Source organism: Sceloporus undulatus, chromosome 5 (genome assembly GCF_019175285.1).
Source record: "Sceloporus undulatus isolate JIND9_A2432 ecotype Alabama chromosome 5, SceUnd_v1.1, whole genome shotgun sequence".
Taxonomy (NCBI): domain Eukaryota; kingdom Metazoa; phylum Chordata; class Lepidosauria; order Squamata; family Phrynosomatidae; genus Sceloporus; species Sceloporus undulatus.
Genome location: NC_056526.1, coordinates 191,785,126 through 191,801,654, shown reverse-complemented (window position 1 = coordinate 191,801,654; position 16,529 = coordinate 191,785,126).

Below are 16,529 nucleotides of genomic sequence, written 5' to 3'. Positions count from 1 at the left end.
ATGGACAGCAGGCCAAAGAGGACAAAACAATGGAGTCCAGGAGCAGATCAAGCAGAGATCTCCCGGAAAAGAAGCCAAGAGGACCAAGTGAGGCTGCATCCTTTGGACACATCAAAGAAGAAGGAAGGACTCCTGGATAAGACCATAAGCGCTGGGAAGGTGGAGGGAAAGGAGGAGGAGAGAAAAGGCCACAGGACAGATGGAGAGGACTCCATGAAGGAGGTCACTAGGGTTTTTATGGGGTTGCAGGATTAAGCAGATCACGGGAGGACAGAGGGTCTGGAGATGTTTTCATCCATAAGACCGAAGGGGTCAAGATCGGACTTGAGGGCAGTTAACAACAATAAGGGGTGAGAAAGCTGGACAGGGCAGAAAGCTGATGGGAACGGAATAAAATAATTTGAAATGTGTGCTGGAGGAGAGTTTAAACAGATATTGAGGACTTCCAAAAGGACCAAAACAAAAAAAACTGAGGGTCTGAGAGTATGTCAATCCTGAATCTCCCTAGAAGTCAAGAGACTAAACCAAAGCTGTTGTACTTGGACGTATGCAAGCAAAGCAACTCCCTGGAAAAAGATTGTAATGATGGAGCAATGGAGGTTAGAAGGAAAAGAGGAAGACCGTAAGTGGAATAGTTCAGTTAGAAATCTGCAGCTGCTACCCTGAATTCTGAAAGACCCCAAACAGGAACTATACAGACAAGGATCTTTCAGAGCAATCTCATTCAGAGGGTCACCATAACCGAAGCGACCTGACGGCACAGAACAGGAAGAACAAGAGTGAAGCAGCTTTGAACCTCTCTCCCTAGTAGAGGTTTGTGTCTGGACATATCATGAAATAGTGACTGACTGGGGAAATGCTTGGTAAAAATGGAAGACAGGAGGCAAGAGAACGTTGTGGTGGCTGAGTACATCCAGGAAGCCATGGCTACTGCCCTGAATTTGCAGGTCTAATGATGACCAAGAGGGCTCGTGAATCAGTCGCTCACGCAGAGGACGGCCGTAAGTTGAGGTTCACTTGACACACTTAACCACCAAGGAGCAATGCACCTATGAAGCCAAATTATTTAACAAACATTAAGTCAACCTCTGGGGCAGTTTTGTCTACACTTGACTGAGCACCAACTGCACAAGGGCTCCAGGAATTATGCTGCTGCTGTGGTAGTCGTCGTCGTCTCTGGGCTACTAGAGGTTCTTTCACGGGAGGTTCGGGGGATCCAAGCGTTCGCCAAGAGAGCCAAGGGAGTGGTGCTTCACACAAAGCTGTTAGCAGGGCTGACACATTGGGCCTCTGCATGAAAAACTGACGGCAGGCATTTTAGGAACTGTCCCCACCCCAGCAGCAGGGTAATGCAGGTGCAATCCGTCACAAACCTTTGGGGCCACAGGGCCTGTCTCTCCTCTCTCACCGGCCTCTCCTACATCCCAGCTGTGGGGCCAAAGTTGTCAGAGACCAAAGCAGGGACCTTTTCGATGAGACTGCCCTAGTTGAATAAAGAGTACCCAAAACGATTATTCCTTCCAGCCTTCCACCCAGTGTTTCTGGTAAAGTCATCTACCCAGAATGCCTTTTTCTCCAGGGAGGGAGGAATGTGCTCTAAATTTGTGCTGCTGCTTCTTCTGCTTTTACAACTCCATTTCTGGAGCACGCCTGCTTCCTTCGCATATTACAGTATTTAAGTGAGGGCGGAGAAACAGCTTGAGGGACTCAGCCGTCTGGGAGCACAGCGTATCTCTGTGTGCCAAAGGCCTTGGGTACAACACTGGCAACCCCAGGCTGGGATGACAGAGGCCTATCTCCACCAAAATCCAAAAGGGGTACGGACAATACTGGGAGGGACTTAAGGCCTGACTGGGAATAAGGCAGCTTCCTATGCTGCTATGCTGCAAAAGCAGGTCAGAAATGCTTTAAAGTCTATCCCTGCCTGGGAGCATCAGCAGACCCCAACACTGACTCCCTGGTTTTCGAAAAGTGCTCTGAAGACCCTTCACCTGGGCAAGCTCTCTTTCCCCTCGACAGAGATCCCTCTAAATGGAGGGGGACATGGATTCTGACTCGTCAGCCTCCGTTCCACCAAAAGGTTCCCACAAGATCAGCCAGGCTCAGTCCTGCCTTTTCCTTCCTGCCTGATTCCCTTTATACAGTAGCTACCAGTAGCTGAGGCTTACGCCCCCCTTCTCTTATCCCTGCCCTGCTTTCTGTGTGTGATTTGTCTTTGGAGAATAGAAATCCCTCACTGACGCAGAGCTGCCTTCTCTCGCTAGAGCAAAAAGGCAGGCCATGAGGTCAAGCAACTGGGCCAAAGAGAGAGAGAGGGAGAGCCGCTGCCCCTACATCAGACCTTTCTAGTGCTCCATTTTAAAGGAAGGCTTATCTACTGCACTAGCCCCTAAAGCCACCCGCAGACCTGAGATGGCCAAGTGGACACAACAGTAGCCTTCCAGCTTGTATGTTTGTCCATTGTGACAATATGTTACCACCCACATTGGGGGCAAACTATAAAAAAAAAGACTTTGTAAAAAACATAGGAAGCAATTTTGGACATTTGGTCAGACTCTCTAGTTCAGCATTTTCTACTCTAAAGGAGACTGGATTTAGTTACTGAAGAAACCTGAATTCTCAATGTACACCGTATATTCCCTGCTTTAGTTGATGCCAAGGTCCCTGGAATGTTTCCTAGGAAGCTTTTTCTCTCTATTTGGTCACCCAGGATTATTTCATTCTTATGTTTCTCTGTTCAAATCCCTACAACTTGCTTTAAGCCTTGAGCAGCCAGGCAGACAACCTCTCAGGAGACAGATGTTGGGGAGGACTTTGCATCCTGCCTGGTTCTGCTGGACCATTCCTTAGCTTTCAGAGCAGGTGAGGTCCCTTTGACCCCCTGTGCCTTTGATTCCTCATTCTCCTGCATGGGACAAGTCTCGCGTCTTGTATGCTCTTTAACACAAACCAGTGGGGGAGATAATCTGGAGAAGAAGATACAGTCCTCTCTTTCAATCTCTTCTTACCTCTACCGCATTCCAGTGAGGCAGGGTGTGCTAAATCAGTGCTTGGAATCATGTGGGGCTGGGAGACCAGACTCATAGAGTTGGAAGAGACCCCAAGGGCAATCCAGTCACAACCCCTCCCCTTCTGCCATGCAGGAACTCACAATCAAAGCACCCCCAAGAGATGGCCATCCAGCATCTGTTAAAAATAGCCTCCAAAGAAGGAAGCTCCACCACCTTCCAAGGCAGTATATTCTTCCACTACCCTCTCCAGAATATTTAATCTGAAAGTGAAGAGAATCATTGTGGCCTATATGACTTAACACCTTTGGCTTGTTTCTCTCTTTTGTTTTGGAGGCTGGTGATTTGATGGAGCTTCAAGATGGTAATCTCACTTTGTTTGCCATTGCTGTTTGTTCTTATGTACCTTCAAGAAGACCCCAGCCTATGGTGACCTTCTCCTAGCTTTCTTGGCAAAAGTATACAATAATCCCTTAAAACTCCCCAAAACAACATCTTGATGGAAGGTAAACTATGAATTCGAATAATCATCATTTTTTTCCCTTCTCCAGTATGGATTTTTAATACCTTGCTTGATGATGCCAGTGGCGCTCAAAAGCTTTCATGGTATTTTGTGGCATTTTTTTCATTGACCAATAAAGGCATCACTGTTTTTGGTGGGTTTTGTGTGGTTTCTGTACTGGGATGCGCAGGAGCTTGCTCCGCAGGCCACTAGTCACACAGGGGGCAGATGGCAAAGAAAAAAGAGTGAGCCAGGAGAGGAGGGACTCATTCCCTCTTGGAAAGAGAAGTTGGCTGGCAAATCCTGACAACCCAGAGGCCAAAGAGGAACAGACCCATGAGCCTTGGCCTGCCCCCAAGACCCTATATTTAAAGGCATGGCTTCTCCCCAAAGGCACCTTCCCCCTTCCCTCTGTGACCTTTCTCCCAAGCAATTTGGATATTGGGTAAGCCTCCCACCACAGCTGTCCCCCAGCATTCGGGATGCTCTGCCTCTTCATCTCCTCTTCGTGCTCCACATCCAAGATGCCAGAACCTGCTCAGACTATGGGCTGGTGTTTTTGACCTCAGGGTCTGGACTTTGCGGGCACCTCTTTCTTCGGTCGCCTGAGACCGGCTTCGAGGGATGAGACACGACGCCACCAAGCTCTCTGCTGCTGGGCCTGCAGAACAGAAGCGCGACAGAAAATAAAGGCCCCCAATACTTCCTAGGTTGCCCTATTTTGCAACAGAGTCCAACCCTTAGAACTTCCCATTAGGAATTTTTCTCTGCCTGTTCAGTCTCCACACTCTCTCTGGAGACTACAGGCCGACTCCTAATCCCAACCGAAGCAGTACCCGTGCAATGGAGGGAACGTACTTGGCGTGACTTACAAAGCTGCGATTGATTCAGCGGATCACGGTTATTCGGGACCAACAATGGGAGGCAGGCCTTTGCAATTGCACAAACACTCCCAGCTGCTCTTTCACAGATGACTTTCCTAAGCCCCAAGTAATGCCAGAATGATCGGTTTACGGCCCAGCTGCGCCGATGCTGGACCAGAAGCCATGTGGCAGCCGTCACCGGATGCATTAAGAACCAAGAGTTACTTTACTTTTGGATACGTTCCTCTTTTCATCCCCTGTCAATAAAAGCCTTCCACATCTGGCCCCAGAGATCCTGAAAGCAGCTTGCAGCATCCTGGGAATCTGAATGGTTCGCTCTTGATGACACCGGTCTCAAGGCATTCTGTCAGAGAAGGAGGTGCGGATATTCCCAGAGCTGTGCTTGAGAGAAAGGAGGACAACCTGGCAGGAATGCAGAGCCACTAACTCACCCCCAGTTTTAACCACATTTGCTGGTCAATCCTAATATTTAATCTGCAGCAAGCAATAAAAATTGGGGGGGGAAAGAGGCACAGAGAGGAGCCCCCCAAGGAGGAGCTCATGGCCCGCGATTTTCTGAGCGGCAGAAAAGTGGTGCCGCTCAACCTGCCAATTAAACTGACAGTCTGAAACGGAGCAGGATTTTCTCGTTCAAATAACACCACTCTCAAATGACAGGGAGGAAAATCCACAGCTCAGAGCAGTAGGTGTGAACTGACAGGAGTTCAGAATTGAGAGTGGAAGGGAACTCAGGAGGCAGACAGTCTTCAAAAGAGCCCAGCATGGAAATGGCTCAGGAGGCCACCAACCCTCGTCTTCTTCGCGGGAAGCCGAGACGGATGCCGACAACATGCCCGCTGTCAGAGAGCAGCGTCTGAGCCGGCAAAAGGCACCAGGGCAAAGTGGGGAGAATTGTTAGAGATGCAGCCATGTTAGTGACGGGAAAATCAATATGCAAAGGGATCTGGCGGCACCGCTGAAAACTAAATGAGTGAAAGAAATTGTAGACAGGAGCTTTCATAGGCTACGGTCAATACTCATGGTATAAGTCTAGAAATTTAGGTCAAAAAAAATTGACCCCCAACATGAGTCAAACTATCCAGGGGTCAATGTAAAGTACTGATCGTTAACTCTTAAACAGGAAGGAACTATCTCCTGGTGAAAAGCAAGAGGGTAAATCTGTCCGGAAGCACTGACCCCTTTACTCTCATCCATCCAGCCTTAAAGAGTAGAGAAAAACAAAGGGTTATGTACTGCTGGAATTTTGGAAGTCCGGTTGACATTGTTTTGGGCTTTGACGTCAATCCTTTAGATCCTTTGGCTATAGCCCCTAGTTTGACCCTCGACGTATCCACGGGCCAATAGCAAAATAAATAATTTTGGACCCCAGAGCGGATAACAGAAGAGGTGGATTATAGTCAAGTTAATACAGTAAAATCTACTTCCTAGGATACAATGGAGGGGGAAGAGTGTTAGGAGGCCAGGACATAATATGTTAAGAATGCACACTGGGCCCTTGGTGTAATCGCTAGGGTTTGGGTTCCAGGACCCCACGTAGAACCAAAAAACCCATGACTGCTCAAGTCCCATTAAATACAAAGGTGTAGTGGAATGGTGACCCTTTTAAAAATGGTGAAATCAAGCTTGCTTTTTGGGAATTTACATATTTAAAAATAGTTGCAAGCCATGGATTGTTGAATCCATAGGTAAGACTCTAGGGATATGTGGCAATATCCGGCCTCCTCTGGGGATGGGAGGGGACATTGCGGCTTCCAAAAAATTAGGAAACAAGTTGAATGAAAACGTAGTAAAATTATACACAGCGAAAACAGATCTTGATTCTACTGCCAAAAACAACCCATTAAAAACAATTCAAAAACACACATAATAAGAAATAATCAGTAAGATATGAAGAAGTCCAGCAATACAGTTTAAAAACGATTGGGGGCTGTTGCAGTCAGTCGGTGGCAAAAAAGGCCGCCCAAAAAGAATGGTCTCACCTGCCAGCGAGCATGACAAACAGCGGGTTTGTCCACAATAACAACAATATATTGCTTCATAGAAACCTAGAGCTGCAGGAAGGACACATCAAAGCCTCCTGGCAAGTGAACATCTATTGGATAGCCACTTAACTCTCACTGAACGGTGATTACCTATGCAATCCTGAAACTGGCGATTTGGGGAAGGACTTAGAGATTCCTAGATAATATTGTCGGAGGAGGAGGACGGAGAATTCTATTGGTAAAGGGCCTCAACCAAACTAAAACGAGGACTCAGACGGAAAAAGAAAGGGATAAGGGATAGGGGCAGCAGAACAGTGGAACGGAAAAAAAGGACGAAACGGGAACGAAACAAGGAAAAAGCCGGAGAAGCGGGTTAGAAAAAGTGGGGGGAGAAATCGGGAAGGAGGAGGGAAGCACGGGAGAAGGGGGTGAAGAATAACGTAAGAGGCAGCGAGAGAAACACGTTGGGAAGGAGTTCCATAAGCTGGGGGCAAGCTACTGAGAAGGCCTCCCCCAAAACTTCATTAAATATACCTTGAGGGTGGTGGGGCCCCACTGCAGACCTCAAAGAAAAAGCCAAGAGCAGGCTTAAAAGGAGAATGCGGGACTTCCAGGAACAGATGGATGCAAGTGGCTATAGCGAAAAAAATAATGGGTTGCCAAAAGGGCTCAGGCTACTCAAAGCCCTGAGACATGTTCACAAAACTGGTGGGTCAATTGCTACTTCTCCTTCATGTGCACTTGCCCGTCTGGCATGCAGAAATCAAGTGAGGCCAAGGAGCAGAATCACGAATCAGAGTTGCAAGAGACCCCAAGGCCACCCAGTCCAAACCCCATTCGGCAATTCTGTGACAGAAGGCCATCTAGCCTCTGTGTAAAGACCCCCCAAGAGGAGACTCCAAAACAGTGTGCTTCCACTGTCAAAGAGCAACCTTATACGCATCAGGAAGTTTTTTCCTAAGGTGGAGGTGAAATCACTTTCCCTGTATTTGCATCCATTGTTCCAGGTCTAGTCTCTTGGAGCAAGCAGAAACCAAGCTTGCTCCATCCTCCATATGACATCCTCAATATCATAGAATAAATATGATAGACATGCCGCAGTAATAACAGAACTAAAAGAAAATCGAAGGGAAAAGAAGAAGGATCCAGTAGCACTATCAAAAAGCACTGATTTATGTAAGAAGCCGGAATCTATAAGTCATTTGGAATTGGGAGTTGGAAGAGACCTTAAAGGCCATGAATCCACGTCCTGCCATGCAGCAAGACATAGACACACCAAAGCATCCCCTGGGCAGATGGTCCATGCCAACATCTGCTTAAAACCTCCAAGAAGGAGACGCCAAGACAGCATCTTCCCCTTCAAACAGCTCTTTACTGCCAGGAAGTTCCTCCTATGCTTAGGCAGAACGCTTTTTCTCTAGTTGGCATTCATTTCCATGTCCTGTTCTCTTGAACAACAGAAAACAGCTGCTCCAGCCTCAATGTGCACCCTCCCTAGCCAACCTCTTAACGTTCTTTTCTCCAGGCTAAAATACCCAGCTCCAAGTCTCTCCTGATAGGGCTTCAGATGTCCAGACCTTTCCCATTTTGGTCCATCTCCCTTGGACACATGGCTTTCCGTTTTCTGCACAATCCCTTTTGATTGTTGGTGGCCCCCAAACGGGACCAGGATTATTCCAGGTGAGGCCTGACCAAAGCAGAAATAGAGTGCAATTTGACTTCCTTGATCTAGACACTTAACTTCCAAGAAGAAGGAAGGCCTGTCTACAGGCAGCCAGCATTTCCCACAGAGTAAAGGACAGAAGGACACCTCGCCGCCAACCCATGGAGCCTTTGGCCGCAAGAAGTAAATGGAAGAGAAATGAGCCGTGACAAGCCACACCTGGGGCAAAAAGACTCTGCGCTCCCAAAATGGAGCCTGAAGGTGATCTGCTGGGCAAGGAACCTCCTCTTTCAAATTCTGTAGAGCTTCCTTGGGGGTGGCAGCCATCCCCCCCAAAAAATATCTGGGTCAGGAGCCATGCACTGCTCCAGAGACTGTCGACTACAAACTCCCAGAACCATTAAGCACTGAGGAACAACACCTGACCATGAGGGCTGTTGGAAGCGCAGTCAAGAACATCAGCCAAGCCTCCAGGGATCTCCATCCCCGCCTGGGGCCCCTGAACAAATATTCTCGGTTTAAACTTGAAACCCTGAGATAATCCAGGACGGAGGGGAAGTCATGCGATAGACTCAGAGCCAATGTCTATAATATATGGGTAGCTGAATGACAATCAGCCACGATGGTGGGACTGAGAAGTACTAATGGCAAAGAAGATCATTAAAATGCCAAAGCCAGACCATCCAGCCACCGTTTTTTCTGATTTCCTCAAAACAATGAAGCAGCTTGACAAAAAGCAAAGCAACTAATTTGAAATATATGGGGCTGGTCTGAACCTCCCAAAGGACAATCATGGGCTTTATTGCAAAGGAAGCCCTTTCCCTAAAACCCAGACGACTAAATGGAGCTATCGTACTTTGGCCGTAGAGACAATAATACAGAAACCTGGAAGAGCCATAATGCGGGAGGAAACTGGGAAGCGTTAGGAAAAGAGGAAGACGGCGTTTTCCAAGTGCCAAGGAAAGACCCTGCTTCCATCCCTTGCCAGTTGCAAGACCTTGAGCTGGGCTGTTGAGGCCTCGACCTGCGCCTGGAGGTCTCATCATTCGAGGGGGGGCCACATGTCAAAATCAATTGAAGGTGACAAATAACACAACAACAAAGCAAGGCGTAGCCAGCAACTGCCCTTGGAAGGCTGAGGGAAGAAAGACTGCACTGCAAGGCATAACAACCATTACATGCAGCCCTTTTGTTGCTACTACTTATTGTCACCACCCTCCTGGAGTCCCCCTGAAATGTAGAGGTCCTAGATACCGCTTTGCAGCTTTGGGGCCCAGGGGCAAAAGGAAGAGCTGACCTCACCAGGGCCAGGCAGAGCCAGCAGAAAGCAGCTGGACGCTGGGACAGGATCCCCTGCGACGGGCTCTTCCCTGACCTCTAGTGGCAAAAGGGACCGAATCTCAGCCACGCATATTCCAGAGAAGCACACTCTTCCCTTCTGTGAAATCGCAGGCAGTTTGGCTCTTCTTCTCCAACCCCAGTTGCCGCCCCAAATCGGAGCCAGGGTTGGCCGCTATGACCTCTCTATGGCTCCAAAGCCTCACTTTCACCTCCTCCTCCTCCTCCTGCCCTGCCCTCCTTCCCTCTGTCGCTAACTGGCAGATCTACAAATGAATTGGTAGAAACTGAATATCTGCAATCCCAATATGGCCTGCAACTTTTAGGTGCATTGAGTTCCTTTAATACGGGAGACATTGAACGGAGGCCAACACGTATCCAACAACAGGCTGTATGGACAGGTTGCTTAACCTGTACAGTATTTCTCTTCGAGTGGTCATCTGCGAATACATACAAATGGGGTTTCACTGCGCCGCGCAGTGCTGCTCGGAACCACTGGAATCACTGGGCAGAGTTACTCTGGCAACATATAGAAACTTTTTGGCGGTAACTCCGCCACCCGTTATGGGCCCCTGCCTTCCCGCGCTTTCACCTTCTCCCCAGTTTCCGCAATTTTTCCGCCAACAGGCGATGGAAAGGAGAGCCAATGTGAGCAGGACACTGAGGGGAACGGACGGGGGGAGTTGTTAGGTATTCGCAGATGACCACTCGAATGAAACACTGTTACAGGTAAGTAAAACAACCTGTCCTTCTACTTCGTGGTCTCTGCGAATCATCAAGCAAATGGTTTAGACTGACAAGCTAAGGTATTGGCGGCGGAGGGAGTTTTGTCCTGAGACCATAGCTATGGTAAACCAATGTATATTTATTAGAATAAAACAAGTTGAACCATAAAGGGTCAGTCTTTTTTTCATGCACAAATAGATAGCAATAACCCTGCCGAAACAACTTAGAAGGGAACCGAGGTCATGCAAGACAGATCCCATAAGGCGTGTGCAAAATCAACAATTCAACAGTATAACAGTGCAAACTGCATCACACAAACACTCAATAGTGCAATCAATGCAACCCTGAACCACACAAAGCCCGCCCCAAAAGCTGCGTCGCGGATGGGCCCTGGTGCCAACCTATAGTGCGTAATAAAGTCAGAGGTTGAGACCAACAGCAGCCTTGCAAAAATCCGCCAAGGAATCCCTGACAGGAACGCGGAGGATGCTGCGATTACCTTGTAGAATGGGACCGAACCCTGCCGGGAGAGGTTTTGCCTAAGAGTTCATAGCAGAGGTGGATGGTACCAGCCACCCATTTGGGAAAACTCTGAGCAGATACAGTCAACCTGTTCTTCGGCTCCGAGTAGCATTGGAACAGTCGCTCGACCGACTGAGGCAGCAGTGTCTGTCCAGATAAAAAAAGGCAAGCGACCGCCTAAAATCGGAGAGTGCAGGCGGTCTCTCCTCATCCGACACCGGGTTGGATCGAGAGTTGGGCACCAATGGTCCTGGCACATTGGAAGCGGACACTACCTTAGGTTAAGAAGGTATGTCCCCGTAGCGGAGGACCACTGTCCTGTGGAACCTCAGGAATGGCTGGTCCCTTCGGAGAGCACAGATTTCGCCCGAAGACGGAGGGCGAGTGATGGCACAAGGAAAGCGGGTTTTCCAAGTCAATAGTCTCAGGTCCCGCTGTGGCCATGGGTTCAAAGGGCTTGGAGAGTGAGAGCGGACAGTACCGACTCCAAACTCCAAGCCGGCGTTGGCACCCATACAGGAGGATAAAGGTTTGACACACCCCTTGAGGAAACCACTTCAACAGGGGTCGTTGAAGAAAGAAACCTCCCCCAGAACTGATAGTTGGGCACAGATGGCAGACAGGTAGCACTTTGATGGATGTGAGGGACAGCCCCTCATTCAGAAGCGCCATCAAAAACTCCAGCCACCACTGAGTGGAACACCTGGCAGGAGAACAAGCCCTTTTGATCAAGGAAAGAGGCAAATCTCCTCCATTTCAGGGCATAGGACCGCTGGGTGGAATGTTTCCGTCGCAGCCAGGATAACCGTCCTCACCTACATCCGGAAAGGCAGTCAGGGCTGGATCAGCCAGGCTACCACGGTAGGTTGTCGATGTCGGGATGGAGAATTCGTCGCGTCCTGGGTCTACAACAGGTCCGGGCGAGGCTCGAGGCGGAGGAAGCAAGCACAGCTGGAGAGAGCAGGAGGGATGCGAACGCAGGGCTGTCTCGGCCACCATGGCGTGATCAGGATCGCGTCTGTGTGAATATCCAGATCATCTTGGAGACAACCCTGATAAGGAGCGGAAAGGGGGAAAGGCATAAAGGAGTTCCCCCGACAAACAGGAAGGCGATGAGTCTCTCCCTAGGGAGCCTGTCATGGCCCCTCCTGGAGCAGACTGGGGAACAAGGCTGTTCCATCCGGTCGCGAAGAGATCGTCCGGGGGGGCCCCCACCGATCGAAGAGGTCCTGAAATGTCTCGGGATGGAGCTCCACCGTGGCATACGAGGGGTGATCTGCGCAAACGTCCTGCCAAGTCGTTTGTCCTCCCCTGGACAGAGTGGATCGCTGGGGAGATCTGCTCTGTATGCACCAGTCCCAGATGCGCAGGTCCATCTCGAGGAGGGTCATTGACGTTGGTACCACCCTGTTTGTTGATTATACAATCACGGTGGTGTTGGGGTCCGTCCGTTAAAGCACGCACCCTGCCTGACACACCAGCGATTGAAAGCTCTCCAGGGCGTTTTCGACGCGAGCATCTCGAGGGCATTGAGGTGGAGCAGGCTGTCCGAGTGTGACAACTTGGTCTTTGACAACCAGGTCAGGAGAATGGGCGCCCCAGCCCCTCTAGGGAAGGTCGTTTGTCAGTGTCACCCTGAAGGTTGTGGTTGGTGAAAGGGCATCCGGCGCACACGTTGCGGTCGGCCAGCCACCAAGGTTGAGAGAAGCGGCCACCGGTCTCGGTACCGGTTAGCCACTTGGATGGGGAATCCGTCTAACGGAGAGAAGGCCGGCAGAAACCAGCCTGAGAGGACGGAGGGCGAAGTCCTCGACCACGGCGTTCCACAAAGGTCTTGAGGCCATGTTCCCAGAGCGATCTGGACTCCCCGGCTCTCACTCTTCTGTGGGAGAGGCAGGGTGTCAGTGATGTTCCACCAGTGACTGGAAACGGTCTACAAGGAAGGAAAGCGGACATCTTTCGGAATCGATGATGGATCCGATGAAACGTCACCTGCGGGACGGAGTAAAATGGGACTTGGGCCCTTTGTTGATCACTAGTCCAGAGAGTTTCAGCAGAGGCCGGGTGGCGAAGGGCGATGGCCCCTGAAGATCGGCCTGGGGAGTCTGCGACGAACAGCCAGTCGGCTAAGTAAGGAAGACTCTGTAGCCCTTGCGGTGGAGGTAAGCCACCACTGGGGCCCATGCACTTCGTGAGACCCAGTGAGGGGGCCTGGAGCGAGCCCGAACGGAAGCACATTGTAGTGGTATGATGCGTCGGAGCCGACGGCGAAGGCGGGAACCCTTCCGGTGGGACGCCCGAATTCCGATGTGGAAAATAGGCGTCCTTGAGGTCGACAGTCCGCGAACCACTGGTCCCTGGCGAAGGAAGGCAAAATAGAGGCTAGGGTTAACATACGAAACCTGCGATACCTTAGGAAGAGGTTTAAGTCCCTTAGTCCAGGATTGGTCCTAATGCCTCGTCGGCCTTTGGGTACCGTGAAGTACCTGGAGAAAAGGCCGCATGGAAGGAATCAGGAGCTAGTGGGGAAATAGCCCCCTGTCCAATAGTGTGCGCACTTCGTCGAGAAGGGTGGTCCGGAGGTGGGGTGTGGAAATGAAAGCTCGGTGAGGCGGGAGCTCTTCGACTCGAGGGTATAGCCCTACGGACGATGTGTTAGCACCCTAGAAGTCAGGAAATGGAAGCCCCATGGTGTTGATAAAGGGCTTAAGAATGGTCCAAAAACTGCAGGGGAGGCGAAGTGCGCGGGAAAGGTTTCATGCCCTCTTTTTGGACTGGTCAGTGTCTGGTTCGCCGGTTCCTGCTCCGGTACCGAGAAGACTGATTTCGGCGGCCCGAGGACGATGGGGAACTGAGACGGGTACCTCTGCGTTGGGACCCCACATGTTTGGCTGGAATTGCCGGTCTTGGTAAGAAGACCTATTAAACTGGCCGCTGCCTGTTGTTGCCAGGGCGGAATCTCTTACGGGAAGGGAGCCGGCGCGGGGGCAGACATACCTGCTGCGTCGCCGCCGCCTTCAACCGGAACTTTCGGTTCACTTCATCCGGCTCGGCATGGAAGAGCCCGAGTCGTCTATCGGCAATGTCCTCTAATGGGGACCTAAAGTGTGTGGTTAAGGTCCGAACCCCGCAGCCAAGCGTGTCGTCTTAGGGCGAGGCCGGCCGCCATGGCCCTGCCCGAACACTCCACCACGTTCCTGGATGCGGTGGATGAGCCAAGCGCCAAGCGGATGGGCCTCATCCCTAATCATCGGTAAGGGTGCGTTGAGCTCATCCGGGACGTCGGGCACGATGGAGAGATGCCCTCCATAAGCCGTTTGATATAGGCACGACATGCAAGCGGTAAATAGTTGTTTGCTTGCATTGATCATCACAGCTAGTGGCTGCAGCCGCGTATGCCTTCCTGGCCAGGCATCACCTTCTTAGCCGCCTTGTCGAACGGCAACAGCCGCTTGCCGTGAGTTGAGGTCTGCTGGGCAAACCTCGCAATAGCAGAGTTTTGGTTCGGGGGTGGGGGGTGAGCCACGGGGCGGTTGTAGCCGAACATTAAAAGGGATTCGATCTTGCGCTGGCGTCCCACCAGGGAGGAGGGGCAGTCCCACGAGCGTCTGACCAGGGGCTTCCAGGGACGGCATGAAAGGGGACCAGAGGTGTGAGTGGGCCTGCTGCGAACACCTGCGGTCGAGGGGGTCCCTGGGCCTCTTCCTCAGGGTATTGGAAGTTTCAATGTCCAGAGCCCCTGACTTTTAATAACAGGTTCGAGGAACGACCTAACATCATTCCGTGGGAGAGGCAGCTTCTGGATTGGTGCAAGAGCTGCGGAGAGTTTCTGGCTGGTCCGTCCGTCCCCCGAAGAGTATCCGAATCCACAGGCCTAGGGTTTCGGAATCGGAAACTAACAAGTCCAAACCGCAGCGTATACGGTCCTCGAGTGTTCGACAGGCCGGTCCACACGACCGAGATGGAGCTCCGTGCTGATGGGCCTGCTCGGGTCGGGGGCGCCGCGACCGATGGGGTTCTCTGGCCTTGAGGTTTGGTCCACATCCCGGGGACGGTCCCGACCTCGACAGATTGCAAGAACCACATACTTTGGGAACCGGAGAAAGAATTGGTCCGTCTCCGAATCATAATAATATTGAGGATCAGGCGGAGAGGGAGCCAGCGAAGCCGGGAGAAGGAGACCTTGGAGGCCGATCAGCTACCTCCTCGTCGTCCGACAGGAGGAAGGGGAGCGTAGCGCCGACTGCGTCTGAGTTGGCACGGTATGGGCAGCGGTGTCCCGAACGCAGGCGCACCCGGAGAATGGGTGAAGTCGCAAGCTGTGAATGGTTGCCCACCAAATAGGCGTGGCAGAGGGTGCGACCGTCCCGGGGATCGGGACGCGGGCGGTCACGGCGGGACTCCCGATGAGACTTGCCGAGGGAGAGAAAGCGTCGTCCGGCGCCTTCTTGGAAGGCGAGCCCGAATGGGAGCCGTCTTGGAAGTCGACTTGGGCCTCTTAGCCGAAGGGACGAAGTCTCTCCGGAGCTTGATGACTGCCTCTCTTGGCTGACGTGTGACGAGGAGGCGCATCCGGAGGGAAGAACTGGAGATCTTGACTCCGAAAAGTTAGCCGCTCGACCAGCCCGATCTTCGGTGGCGGGCAGCGGAATCCTCGAGCCCGAGGGTTCCTCGGAGACGGTGCGCCTCGGTGCAGAGTCCGACCCAGATTTAGACTTGGAACCCTCTAGAAAAGGTCCCGAGGAAGTCCTTTGTCCTCGAAGTTGGCGGGATGTCACCGATGCAGATCAGAGGAGACTGCATCCCATACGGCCGGGAGCCGTGTCCTGCCCGACGGATCCCGATGTGCGGGAGTGTTTCGGGGTTTGGAGGCGGCAAACGCGAGCGGCGGGCGAGAAGAGTCGAACTCCCCGTGTCTTTTTCCATCTTTTCCCCAGAGAGGTAGAAGGAGGGCGCTGGAAAGGGCCGCTACGAGCCTGGGCGATTGGGCCGATGCCAAAGGGGCCTGAATGCCGGGCGAGATCCCCTTCCCTGATCTTGCCCTGGGCAATGCGGAAGGTCCAGCCGCGACTCCCGATTTGTTACGGGCTTGGGAGGACATGGACTTACAGAGGCTGGAAGACCCTGGAGGTGTGGTCCCGGCCCAGGCAGAAGAGGCAAGAATAAGGGGGGTCCTGAACAGGACCCTTCCCGCGCAGATGTCACATTTTCTTGAAAGGGGGAGACACCTGTCAAAGCGAAATCCCCGAAGGCAAAGTCAAACAGTCCGAAGGTCCGAAGTTACCAGGGGCAGTAGAAAGAGGAATGGTCAAACGGCGAAGGTCAAAAACGAAAGTGGATTTCCAATCAAGCAAAAAAAAAAAAGAGCAAGCGAAAGATTCCTAGAAGCAGCTAGAGCGCGGCGGAAAAAAAAGGAACTGGAAAGAGCGGGAAGGCAGGGGCCGTATAACGGTGGGGCGGAGTTACCGCCAAAAAGTTTCTATATGTTTCAGAGTAGACTCTGCCCAGTGATTCCGTAGGTTCCGAGCAGCACTGCGGCATCGCAAGTGAAACACATTTATGATTCGCAGAGACCACGAAGAAGAAACAGTTAATATACATTTGTTTTTTAAATCTATAAAGAAATAAAGGCAGGAAAGGTTCAAAGCGAGAATGGAGCAGACTGCATATCCAACTCTGACAAGTCAATGGCGTTTGGTTTTAAAATCTAACTAGTATGATTGTAGATATCCACTGTCTTAGACAACAGAAAGTGTTCTTTTAGGTAGATTGGTTGCCACAATGTTGTCCAAGAAAAGAGCGTTCTAAATCAGCAAACTGTTTGAAGATGTAATATTGCCTAATGCCTCCTTAAGACGCATAGTTTTGGAGGTTGTCCCAGAGTAGCTACCATTTGTTGGAGGA